Source organism: Chroicocephalus ridibundus, chromosome 3 (genome assembly GCF_963924245.1).
Source record: "Chroicocephalus ridibundus chromosome 3, bChrRid1.1, whole genome shotgun sequence".
NCBI lineage: Eukaryota > Metazoa > Chordata > Aves > Charadriiformes > Laridae > Chroicocephalus > Chroicocephalus ridibundus.
Window position 1 is genome coordinate 57,406,619 of NC_086286.1, and position 13,350 is coordinate 57,419,968.

Here is a 13,350-nt window from a genome sequence, read left to right on the forward strand (position 1 = left end):
GGACAAAAGTTCAACCTGTAGCTCATACTTTTAATGCTGCTCCAGAAGTGTAGCTGAAGTGGAGAGGGTTATTTGGAGTTACAAGTGTGCTAAAGCCTATCAAATTCTGCTGTGGCTACTCTTGTTCTCATGCTAGGGGATAATTACTTGGAACCAAGGTGCTTGGCAGATGTACCGTGTGCCATACCAGAAAATCAGACTGAGCAGTGCAGTGTAATAAGCAGTATTGTATAACACGTTGTTCCAATTAGCTCATGCCAGGACCTATTAACAGCACTTTCTCCCATTTTTATTCCCAGCCAAACACATCAGTAATACCATTGGAAAACACAAGAAAACAATTACAATCAATCCATCAGTTCTAACTAAATGGCAATATATAATCGGTTACTGAGGGGTCCCACGCTGTTTTGTGTTGACTGACGGGGGCTACTCTGAAGAAAAACCAGTGTGTGAGCAGTCTTAGCTGCCGTAATTCTGCCTGTGCCTCAAGCTCAATGGTTTCGCCTGCTGTGGTTCTCACCTGGGACTTTCTTGAGCAAACAGCATCCCGCTCTTCTGGGGTGTGGGAAAGACACCACCGCCTAGTTCTGTATAAAAAGTGCCTATCCTGGTTGACAACTTCATGCAATGCCACCACGTTTTGTGATGTCCTGCTATCAGCAGTCATAGTTTCCAGTTGTAGGTGCTTGTTGTTTTCATGGCAGCCTCCAGGACACACACAGTATTGGCTTTTGCCTTCTCTCTCTCCTTAGCTACTGCAAGTCCTGGCTGTGTTTGATGTTGGTTTCCAGCGGCGCATGTCTTCTCCTTGCATTTTTCGGTTGAGCAAAATGCAATAGCTGTTGAGATAATTTCTCCTCAGCCCATCTTTTAGATCAGATATTTGTGCAGATTCAAGATATAGTGAAATGCTAGAAACATCTGTGTGAATTTCTGCTAAGTGGACACTCCAGTTTCACACTACATAACTGTGAGAGTCAACTGTCAGCTATAAGATAGCAGCTAGACCCATGCACATTCTCCAGGCTATTCAATAGACTTCAGAAAATTACAGCATTAATCTCTGTGTCAAAGGTGGAAAAAAATTTGAATAAAACAATCAAAATTGATGCAGTACTCTCTGTGGTGGAGGCTGTCTCTAATGCACTGTCAGAGTCACACTCTGGTGTGGAACTGTGTGTGGCAGACCTGGGAAATGCTCGCCACACAATGGGCTATTACAGAAATGCTACCAGAGGAGCAGTTTCAAACAGCCCTGGAAAAAAAAAAAATCAATGATCTAGAAAAACAGAGTTGAAGAAATGATGATAAGACTGTAAGAGTCCTAAAGGAATTGAGGGCTCTGACCCTGAGAGGATTTTAACTAAATGGCTACTTAGTTGATTGGATTTACTTGGGGACAGAGGAGTGGAGGGGCAGGGAGGAAAAAGCTTAAATGAAGCTGGATGGAGAAAAGATTCTCTAATAGATCAGACTGAACAATAGTAAGAGCTTTATTATAGTCTTGTTAAAATTCCCGCAGCTGAACAGTTACTCAGTTATCATGTTAAGATCCCACTATAACATGTTCCTGCGGGTTTTTTTCAGTCTCAGAGGTTGTATCCATGCCATAGTAGAAACAAGTCAGTAGTTCTCCAGCTTTTGTGCCAAGGGGAGACCGTGAACTCCTTCCTTGTGAGATATCAGCAAAGCTGCACAGAGCTCATCAGCCCAACGTGAACCAGGTACAGACCATTTAGATCAGTCTTCTCTACCTGCCTTTTCACCCAGGCCATAGAGCGTGTCTTTAATTTCTTGCTCTCACATATGTACGACCAATTTGCTTCTTTTTTCTGCTGTTAAAATGTCACTCCTTGGTTTTCCTTCACTGAATGGCACGTGTCTGTGAGTCCTCCCAGCAGCTCTTGGATCTTGTTTTTTAAATCTCCTATTAAGAACTACTGCTTTGTATTATTCTGAATATATTCCACTACTCCAACGGAGGCTTCCTCCTTGCCTCTCATCTTATAAACACTTTGGCTGTAGCTCAAGATCTTACAGTAGGGCACTTCAGCTTAAGTGACGGATCTCCAGCTTCAATGACCTTTTGCTTTCTCCAGCCAGGAAAATATGTGGTAGAATCCCAAGAGTATGTGATTGACTGCACATGCACCAAGGCATTGCTAAAGGAGTACTTGTTGCCGTACTTCGTGCATTGCATGCAGGCAGATTCATGAAACTGTCATACTAGGTCTAGTATGACATGTTAACTAGATGGTTAGATGTTTCTATACAAATGCAAAGAGGAAATGTAGTGGAAAGGACAGTGCCAGATGAAAATGTGTCAGCAGATGGCAAGCTGCTGCTGCTGCTAGTACTACTGGTTGATTTGTTTCCATAGCAAAAAGTGCGTAGGAAAAAATATCCTCAGTCAACTAACTGAGCACACAGAAGCCTTGGGACCGGGGTGCGGGCGGGGAGTCTTTATCACTGATTTGCAAGAAAGATCATTTCTATCGTGCCATTTCTAATATCACAGATTGGATCAAGCTGTTCTTCATGGAAGGGGCGGTTAGGTCAGACCAGGTCCCTAGGTTGGTGTTGCAGGAATGGTGTTAGATGACATCTCTGTTTGGGACTTTCTCCTCCTAAGAACTGATTCCTGTGGCCTAGCTGTCTGAGGATTACTAGTGACTCCTCCAGACCAATAAAATGAGTCTTCCTCCAGAACGCCATGTGGATTCTTTGGGGCAACTTCGCACCTTTTTAGTGTCTCATAATGGCTGAACTTATCATGTGGTATCAGCAGAGGAGTTTTGTTCATCACCACCTTTTTGTTAAGAAGGAGGACTTAGGTAGGTGTGATTTAGAAAGTAAAGAATCATGATCAAAGTTCATGAACATAATGTTTTTCTTTGTAGTTTACTTTTCCTTGGGAGTCTAGCTTGTTCAGAAAGGCAGGTCTCTGCTTTTGCTTCAAGCTCAGATATTAACTTAATTTTAAGCAAGTAAAACAGGATCCAAACGTAGAACGTCCCTGATCCATTTATTATCCTGCTGTCATAAACTGTCATGCTCAGCACCACAGAGCAACTCCCAGCAGACCCCACTCGGGGTTGTGTTCTACCCGTGGACACCAGTTGTGAAGGGCAAGGCCAGCATGCTGCTTAGAAGGAACCCATTTAAATTGCTTTGTAAATATGGAAATTAAAAATCACTTCATAAAGAATTTTCACTTAAAAAAAAAAAAGTAATTAAATTGGTCCCTAATTTCGTTGGGATTGATTTTAGTCTTTGGGGTTTCTCAACAGCTGGATTCGTGATTTATTTTCACATGGAGTCTGACTGACAGAGGTGCAACCTGAGCACACCTGCTTATGGAGCAGGATTTGCACCTTGCTTTTCTACTCCTGCTTGTTACTGACCCACTGCATCTTACATATTTGAAAGCCTTGATTTTCCAGACATTTATGTATGCTTTTAATTTACTCATGTAAGTAGTCTGTCCTTCAGAAAGCTGTTGTCTTGTGCTTAAAAAAAGCTTTTGAAGGCTAATCTTAGATAGGTTCCTAAATAAGTAGTGGGATCCTTTTTCAGTGTAGGAGCATGCCATGCATTTAGTAAAAGCTGCTGAATGTTCCATGTGTTTGAAAGTAAGGCTTTTATTTTTGTTAGTGTAAAAAGGTTGCCTTCTCTGAATTGACAGCGTTCTTCAAAATTTTGGACACTAGATGAGATTTTTTCTAAAGATGATTTGCTAGATGAGAACATAACACTGGAAGCTTGGGGGGTGAGAGCCTGTTTTGGATGGGGTAGAATGAATAAACCTGCAAGGACATCCTTGTGTCCCACAGACAGGGAGGAGTGAAAATTCTGGGGTCAGAAAGAGACCATATGGCAGAAGACATCAAAAATGTTTCTACTTTAAGGCTGCATTAAAACAGGCTGATGTTAACCCATGATGAATTACAGCATTATTAAATGTTGCAACCAACTGAGTACTGAAAGGGAGCGTCAGCATAAACATTAAATCAGCAAATACTAGGAAACAGAAATCAGTTGCAGATTGTTATGACAGATGTTATCTCAACTCTGTCTCAATAACACAACTACAATTTATTTATTAATCAGGAGGAATACAGAAGTTTTACAAAGATGAGGATGGGAGTTGAGTATTTTGTACAAACTTCTGCTGTGTTGCATTGAGATTTCTCTCACCTGCAGTTTGCGTAGGACTTGGGTGAACGGTATGAACAGGTACTCAGCACAGGATTATATGCACAGAGTCGTTTCAGGCTCCACAGAAGCCCTGCCTGTATCTCACCCAGGGCTAAGGCACCTTCAATCCACTCATCGGCAGGCTCTAATGTGATTTTTGCGGTGTTTCTTAGGTATGATGAGCTTGGGGAAAGAGAGAGGCATCCGTCTTCCACTGAGTTCCTGCTGATGTTGCAAATGCCTACAACTTTGGGGAAAAAAATAATCATCTTCAAAATAAAAGACGAGGGACATAAAAAGACAGGAGGATGAATACCTCAGCAATATGAATGGCTATGATAGTGTTAGAGAGCTCAAGGAATGATTTGCACTTTGCATAGATGTAAACATTTAAAGAACAAATTATGTCGTTTTAATAATAAAATCCTCTATTTTAGAGGAACCACTGGCGCTATAGCTAAGTATGCTTAGTGATTTGGAACATTTCTCAATTACATATTTATCTACTGTAGTTAATTAAATAATTACACATCAAGTAGCATTTGTGAGTTCAGAGAGGTAGCAGAATATAGTGCCTGCAAGTAAATCGCCTTTGTGTGTTTGGAAAGTAAAGGGTTGAAAGACGAGCCTTTTCTCAATGAGAATACAGTTAGAATTTCTGACTGTACTGCTGCTCAGCCTACTTGAAGTTCATATAAATTCAGATGATGGTTGTCATGCTATTTAGAAAATAGACTGGAGAATTATTTTTGTGGTTCTCGTAAGGGTTAACCTTCAGCAAAAGAATAGTAGAGGGGCCAATGGAGTTACAGTAATTTTTTTTTTTAGTTTTTCCATATTTTTACTGTGACTTGTATTTTATTAAATATAAGTATTTTTAACCTTGTAATACCTAGAGTGTGTTATACTTAATAGTTGGTCTTTTACGCAGTTTGAAGTTACTGAGCAAATTTTAGAGCATATTCTGCTCAGTAAAGAACACCAACACAAATTATATTCTCCTTTTCATGACTTTTTAAAAAATAAAATGAGCATAACTGAAGTTCTGGTTATAAACTGAAACTCAGAATTTTGAGATGAATCCAGAAGTTCTTGAACTGCTGGTATGGAAAGAAGCCTTCCTAGGGGCAAAAAAAGAAGTTTCATTCTATTTGCTATTCTTCAGAGTTTAAAATATTTGTGAGGACTGTGTATTGTTTAAATATAGTGGAAAGGTTTGGAAAAATACTTGTGTTATCCTCTTATTAGTGATAAGGCAAAATTTTGTGCATTTAATTTTGATCCTGGCTTCTAGGGAAGGGCAATGAAAGCTGGTGAGGGCTCTGGAGAATAAGTCTTATGAGGAGTGACTGAGGGAGCTGGGGTTGTTCAGCCTGGAGAAAAGGAGGCTGAGGGCAGACCTTATCGCTCTCTACAACTACCTGAGAGGAGGGTGGTGAGACGTGGGGGTCGGTCTCTTCTCCCAAGTAACAGCTGATAGGACAAGAGGAAACGGCCTCAAGTTGCGCCAGGGGAGGTTTAGACTGGATAGTAGGAAACGTTTTTACACTGAAAGGGTTATTGAGCATTGGAACAGGCTGCCCAGGGAAGTGGTTGAGGCACCATCCCTGGAGGTATTTAAAAGACGGGTAGACATAGAGCTTAGAGATATAGTTTAGATTAGTGATGGTTTTTGTCAGAGTTAGGCTGATGGCTGAACTAGATGATCTGAAAGGTCCCTTCCAACCTAGGTGATTCTATGATTCTTTAATCATTTTGCCTAGAAGTTCTTTACTAAAGCTTCTTCTGCAACAAAGTAATTTCAGGTTATTTTTATTTTTAACATAAATTTATCAAGACGTATCTCTACAATTATGGGGGTGAAATTTATAAAAATTATTTCCTTGCATAGTCTCAGCAGCAGCACTATTGTTAATTCCTTTTTAAAATATATCACATTTATAAAATTCTTATTCTTAAAATTACTAGTAGAAATTTTTTTGGCTTTAGTGTTTTGTTGAATGCAAAAGGACCGCTAGATTGAGAATCAGTTTAGAAGACTTGTAAATATAAGGATGAAGTCTGTGAATTTAAATACTGATATAGGAATTAAGCTTTCTTTCAACAAAGACAATTCATGATAGTTCTTTTGGAAATGCTGCAATCTGTTAAAGCCGAAATGACATTAAAATACACATATTAAATATGTATTAGAGAAATCTTAAGCCTGAAATATGCAAATGTTGTAGCCTGTAATTGCATTTTTTGTTTTTCCTGATGTGTCTATTGATTTTTTGATGACACTAAATTTTCCTTTTCTGATCTTTTAACACTTGAAAAAAAAATAATTTAAAAGAAAAAAGCCTTGCCAGGTTTAGTTCCATTATTGTCGAATCCACTGTGGATTGCTCTGTTGAACTAGTGACTCACCTCACCTTCAGTATTTATAAAGTACATTTGGTACATCTTAAATATTAAGGGAAGTAAATAGCTATATAAAACCAATTTCCAGTCAAATGCCATTTGAGAATTTGGAGTAAATATTGCATTATTGCATGCACTATCATTTATTATTTACATGGAATAAAAATGAGACTTTGACCTTCAGTGATTCAGTTGTTTTCTAGGATACAATGAAGGTTTTACTAAATGTAATTTAATGTTCTGGAACATGGGTAAAAAGATGTGCAGATACAGACTGCAAGGAAAACGTTAATTACCTTAAATTTAATTACAGAAAAGACCATGATGAGAATACATAAAAATGCTTGAAATTCAGCCAAAACATTTTCCAAAGAACACTAAAAATGATTGCTGTTTACTAATCACAGATGATGTAGACACAAAGCTGTGGTGAGAAAGCTGGTTAAATGAGAAAGACGTGGGTAGCAGCAGACAATCAAGGCCAGATGTAAAGTAAACTGGAACCTTAGACTTATAAAAGAGTAATTTGTCTGAGGCTGAAGTAGAGCCTTCCCCGTTACCTCCGCACCGCGCCAGCTGGGCAGGTCAGCAGCCTCTGTAAATGACAAATGTCTCCGCACACACTTCCTCATCCCTAAGTACCGACGCACACAAATTGCACGGTCTTTGTGAGGAGCCCTGCAGCTTTCAGTGGTCTCCTTTCGTGTTCAACGTAGAGTCTGAAGAGTACAGGTGGGCAAGAAGTAATGGGACATGACAGCAGCAGTAACTACATGGCAATTGCGGGTGTTTAAGGATTACCATCTCATACGTGCAGCTGGGAGCTTCCTTTATTGTGGCAAAGATGGAAAGTTTCACAATCCTGCACTTTCAGACAAGGAACATATGTTAGCCAGGGATGAAGCAGAAAAGTCTGTTTGGTGGAAGAATTGCTCGTGACTGTTGATTTTCATCTGAGCACTCTGACTCCCAGTTCCTTTGAAAGTACTGCTAATTTCTGACAAGACTCATTTTGATGTTTTATGCCAAGCCGATATTGCCTGCTCAGCCAAACTAAATCCCAGAAAGCTAATTTTTGTTCCTATTAAATGTAATATTTGAGATTTAGATAAGTAAATAAATTCAAATAAGCATTACAAAATGCAAAATTATTGTTTCCTTTTGGAATCGTTTGAACTTTTTCCAGTTTTGCTTAGACTGCTCCCTTCTCCCCCCTTTCTCCAAGGAAACAAAGTGCAGGCAATTGGGCTGGCTGGCTGGCTTCCAGCCCTTCTCCTTAGTTTGAGGTGAATAGGCAGAAAAGACAACAAATAAAAATATCCACAGAGACACACTAGTGAAAGTGGATCAGATTTCTCACTCCTCCTTAATATCCAGGTGCTTTGTGTGAACCTCTATATTCTGCAGAATACTAATGTTTCTTTAGACTGCTAGGAAATCTGAAAGTAAACTTCCCAAATCTGAAAGTAAGAAAAACAGAAATTTCAAGGCAAGACAAAGGATAAATCTTTAGGTAAGACAAGGGCCCAGGATCATCTTCCTGAGTCTGCAGACGCTCTGTAGCCAAGTTCTGGAAAGCGTCAACTCCTTCATCCCCCCCCCCCCCCCTTCTGTTTTTTTTCTCACCTTAATAAATGAAGTTATGAATTACTGCAATGCCAAAATACTGCAGGAGAGCAGGGAAGGACTGGAAAGGAAATGGAAGGGACCGGGAGCAAAGCAGAGCACAGGGTTGAATGGGAAGGCAGAGCAGTGCAGGTCAGCTTTGGCCCCGAGTCCTGTATGCACTTCCCACTAACAGCAAAGGTCAGTCCTGTTGCTAACCTACCCCCTGACATCTGTTGAAAAAACAAATTGGAGAGTAATGAGGAGTCTAAGACATCACACTCTATCCTACAGTCTGCAGTTAGAAACCTCATGCAGCCATGCAGGCTGCTGGGCCTGGCGTGGTTGGGGAGAAAGGATTCATTATATTTTAGGCAAATCGGTGGCTCATAGACCTTACAGGCTGCGCAACAGATGGTGTTGTTTTGGCTGGCGCAGGAGGCAGGTGTTACAGCAACTTCCAGAGATAATGGAGCTGCAACCGGCAGAGTTGAAAAGAGCGCAGAGAGTTACAGGGCATGACACATTTACATGGTGAATAGGAGAAGAGGGGCTTTGAAACTGAACTTGGACTTTGGAGGCAGCCACCTGACTTGTTTGCTGCTTTGAGAAGGAAAGGAGCTACGATGGCATGAGCTGCTTTAGGCTCCCATGGGAATAGTGTGAATTGCAGAAAATACGTAACCTTGTCAGGGCTGAGACATTGTGGTTATCATCTTTTATTGCTGATGTTTTCCATCCCCATATATCACTGAAAGGTGAGATGTGCTGTCTGGGAGAAGTAAAAGTTGTGAAAAATGGGTGTAGATGCTCCCTGAGCATGGCAGTATTTATCCACCAGAGCAGCCTGAGAAGGGAAAAAGTGTTCAGCCAGGGAACAGGTCTTCAGGCTGCAGAGGGTCTTGTCTTCAGCAATGAATCCCAACCTGCCAATTTCTGGGTTTTGTTTCTGAGGCTGAATTTCAGATTCAGATTATAAGCCCTTGCTGGGCACACCTCTGCCGAGGCACAAGCCCTGCTCTGACGGTGGGCCTGGCCCAACCTCTCTGGTGCCTGTACTGCAGCTTCACCCCTCCGCTGGGACGGCTGGCAGACCTGCTGGGCTGCCAGCCCTGGGGGCAAGTGCCCACATGGGGCCAGGCATCTCCCGGGGAGCCTGCTCGGGGACACACACCCCTTAGACCCTGCTCGGCCACTTGCTGCTGTGGCCACATAGTGCTGGCTAGCAAATCCTACTGGCTTCCTGATTTAGTTAATGCTTGCTTGACTACAACTACTCGTATTGCAACCTGGGCAGACGTACCTCGTATTCAAGTGACATTCCAGAGGCTTGTGGGTACAGGCTTAACAACAGGGCAATATTAAACCTTGTTAACTCTCCATTCATGTTCATCTGCCCCTTGGCAAAGACCTGCTACCAGTCTGCCCAGTTTATTTGGTGACTCAGGCAAAATTTCCTGTAAAGGGACACTTGACATTAAAAAGAAAGACTATCACACTGGCTTTGCCGGAGCAAAGAAATGCCGGATGCACCTGCACAGTTTTCTTGCAGGTCAAATACAAATATTGCTGCAACTTCATCAGGTCAAGCAAACCTTAAAAGTGCGGATACCAGCAAGCGTGGTGCACATACTGACATTGGTGTGCACCCAGCTTCAGAACCCCTGGCTGGGAGAATGACTTTTTAGGTATTTCTTTCAAGCTGTAATTTCAAGGGTTATTTCCTTTCTTTCTTATCTATCTTATTTTAGCTAATTTTATTTCTGTTTCATGGTGAGATATTTCATCATTGTTGCCGTGCAAGTAAATGGTAGTACAGTTGCTATAATATTTGCTGTATACAGATAATTAAAATAGGAAAATATTATTCTACTTGTTCCCTTTCACTAATTTAATGAAGAGTCATTGAACATCTCAAATGCCACTTACTGTTTAAGATGTACTTCCTGATGGCGTTAGCTGCTCACTTGGCATATAGTATAAAGAAAGACAAGCTGTGTGTCCTGGTTAGAAAACCGTAATAATACCTGGGTTATTGCGTCATGGGGATCCTTTTCATCTAAGGATTGGTTTGAATAGATTTTGCAAAATATTTTAGACCTCTAAATCCATAGAACTTTTTTACAGATTTGTCAATCACTTCATCTGTTCTTGAAAGTATGTACGGATTATAACTGGTGTATACAGATGAATAGAATATAACATAGTCTTCTTGGAAATATAATCTCTCGGTTTTCTAATTTAGAGTGCCAAGGTTAGTACCAAGTTTTAGTTATGATCTGCCAGGAAGATTGATGCTCAAATTGTCTAAATAGGCAGCTGGAAGTAACCCTTTACAAAGACAACTACAAAGCTGCTCATTTTCTAGTGACTGAATGCTACAAATAGGTATTTTTGTTGAAGTACAGCTCTAGATTTTAAGTGATTTAGGGACTTAGCTTGCAATAGAACATTATGTCTAAATACAGCAGTGTTGTGATATCATCCGTGTTAAAATAGGAGCAGTACAAATTGCCTCTTAGGTATGTCTGTGGGAGAGTGATCGATACAATACTTAAACTGTCTCTGATCTGTGCATATTGCTTTTGGCTGTATGCTACCTGGTAGTCTCAAACCCATAACTTTCAACATTTGAGGTTCACTTACTAAATGAACTCACTACCCACCCTGCCAAAAAAAATAATCTTGCATAGAAACATAAAACAAAGAATACTTTAAATCTTTTGCAGGGCAAAATGCTTACAGATTTATTTTTTTTTTTAAAGTGTCAAGCTGTGTAAAAGCATAGGTTTTTATACTTTCTTTATCATTGTCTAGTCAAGCAGATTTTCCCCTCTTTCAATTTGCATTTAATATAATGGGGGCTTTGAGAAACCTGCTGTAATTTAATTTGACATGTAGTTTGTATATGCTGCACAAATTTATAATACGTGGCACTTGAAACACACCAAAGGTCTCAATCTTACTGAGTTTTGCTAGGCAGAGAGATGAATAAAACAATCTCATCACGAATCTTTGGAAAAGTCAATATGCGTTCTTCCTTCCAAGTAGTGCATTTGTCTCGCCTGTTGGCCTAAGTTATCCGTGTTGTCAATAAAATGTGAGATTTCGCATGGCAGTTGGTGTGAAGTTAGCAAGGTGCCTAATTTCTTGGCAAGTATTGTCAACAAAAGATTTGGATATAAAATTATACTGTCATTATCAATAGTTGAGAAAAATTGGATTGTTTTAATATTCAATAATAGATTGGTCTCATTTTCCTTTACTGCAGTTTGAACACATCACAGCATAATTCAGGTTTGAAGAAAGATCAGGAGGCATCCAATCTCTTGCTCAAAGTAGGGTGAACTATGTGTTCATATGAGGCTGCTATGGGTTTTGCCCAGTTAGTCTTTAAAATCTGCAAGGATGGAGACTGCCTCTCTGGGCAATTCCACTGCCTCCCTGTCCAAACAGTAAAAAAAAAAATCTTTGATATCCAGTCTGGACTTCTCATTTCAACTTATGCCTGTTGTCTCCCATTCTTCTGCCATGCACCACTTGAAGAGCCTGGCTCCATCTCCTCAAAAACATCCTTGTAGGTACCAGGAGCTCTTGTCAGGTCTCACCGAAACTGTCTTTTCACCAGGCTGAACAAGCCCAGCTCCCTTAGTCTCTCCTCATGAGGCAATTGTTCCAGGCCCTGACCACGTTGGTAGGTCTCTTCTGAAATTGCTTCAGTTTTTCAGTGTCTTTCGTGTATTGGAGGACCTAAAACTGTGGTCTAGGAAGTGCTGAGTAGAGGGGGGACTGTGGCCATGGGGCTCCTGTTCACACAGCCCCAGGAGCTGCTTAGCTGCCTTTGCTGCCAGGACCACTGCTGGCTTCTGCTCAGCTCGTGCCTGCTCAAACGCACAGGGCAATGTCCTCAGAGCTGCTCCCCAGCTGGTATTGTTGTAGGGCTTATTCCTCCCCAGTTGCAGGATTTTGCATTTGTCCTTGTTGAGTTTCATAAGGCTCCTGTCAGCTCTCTCCTTCAACCTGTCTAGGTCCCCCTGAATGGCAGGTCTGCTCCCAAGCATCTTGATGGCCCCCACTGTTTTGGAGTGAGCTGCAAACCTGAAGACAGCGAGCTCCGCCACCTCCTCTGGGTCACTGACAAAGATGTTAACCAGGACAGGTCCCAGGACAAACCCCTGCAGTGCTCTGCTTGTAACCAGCCTCCGGACAGAGCAGAACCCATTGACCATCACCCTCCGAGCCCAACCAGCCAGTCAATTTCGTACCCACATAGACTGTAACATCTTAACACGGATTCAAGAACGTTGTGGGAGATGTGTTGAAAGCCTCCCTGAAGTCAAACGTGTCCACTTTTTCTTTGTTTGGCGTTTTAATTCTGAAGTATCCCTTATACTCTTTCCCTTATTTTAAGTGCTTTTTGCTGACACTGTTCTTTGGAAATTTTTGAAGCAGCTCTTTTGACTGTCTGGACCAGAACGTATTCTTTTAACAAATGGCCTTTTGCTTTTGTTTTATTGAGTAAAAATCAGAATGAGTGATATCTGCCATTTAATAAAAGAGACAGCAGAGCCCATTAAGGAAAGGAATACTAAAATGTCATAGTTTGTTCAATAAGTAATAATTTGCTGTGCAGACTGTCTTTTAGGCTTTTTAAAAATGTATATTTGTAGTGAAATTATTTCTATTAGTTATAAAGACAACTTATGCAGTCTAGTGGAAAGCTTTGTTTCCATAGCAGTATCTTTCAAAAAGGTCATCCATCAACCTCTGATATTGCCTTCAGGCAGACTCTGTTTAGGCTGATTTTTAAATGCATTCTTACAGATATTCTGTGTAGGTAATTCCTATTAGAATGCAAAAGTTCATTTCCAAGTAGTTGCAGTCTGTAAGCTATCACAATTTAGTGACTTGAATGTAATTTTTGCAGTTAAGAAACCACTGTGTCTGTATGGGGGTGCACAAAAGCTGCACGTTTGACACCAAAATACGGAAGTACATTAATTCCATTTTCCAAGATTGCAGGTGGTGTTTCTAAAGCCACCCAGGTACCAAAGGATTTACACAAGCAGTGGGACTGTTAAAAGTATCTTCATCATACGTTACCTGTCTCAACTTTAGTCATCGTAAGCATGTAGTCAAAGA

At 40.8% G+C, this 13,350-nt stretch overlaps 1 protein-coding gene across 2 annotated transcripts in view; it reads left to right on the forward strand.

The window, feature by feature from the left end:
- Positions 1-13,350, forward strand: part of SASH1 (SAM and SH3 domain containing 1) — a 567,620-nt gene that overhangs the window by 335,065 nt on the left and 219,205 nt on the right. The gene's annotated exons all lie outside the window — the stretch shown is intronic.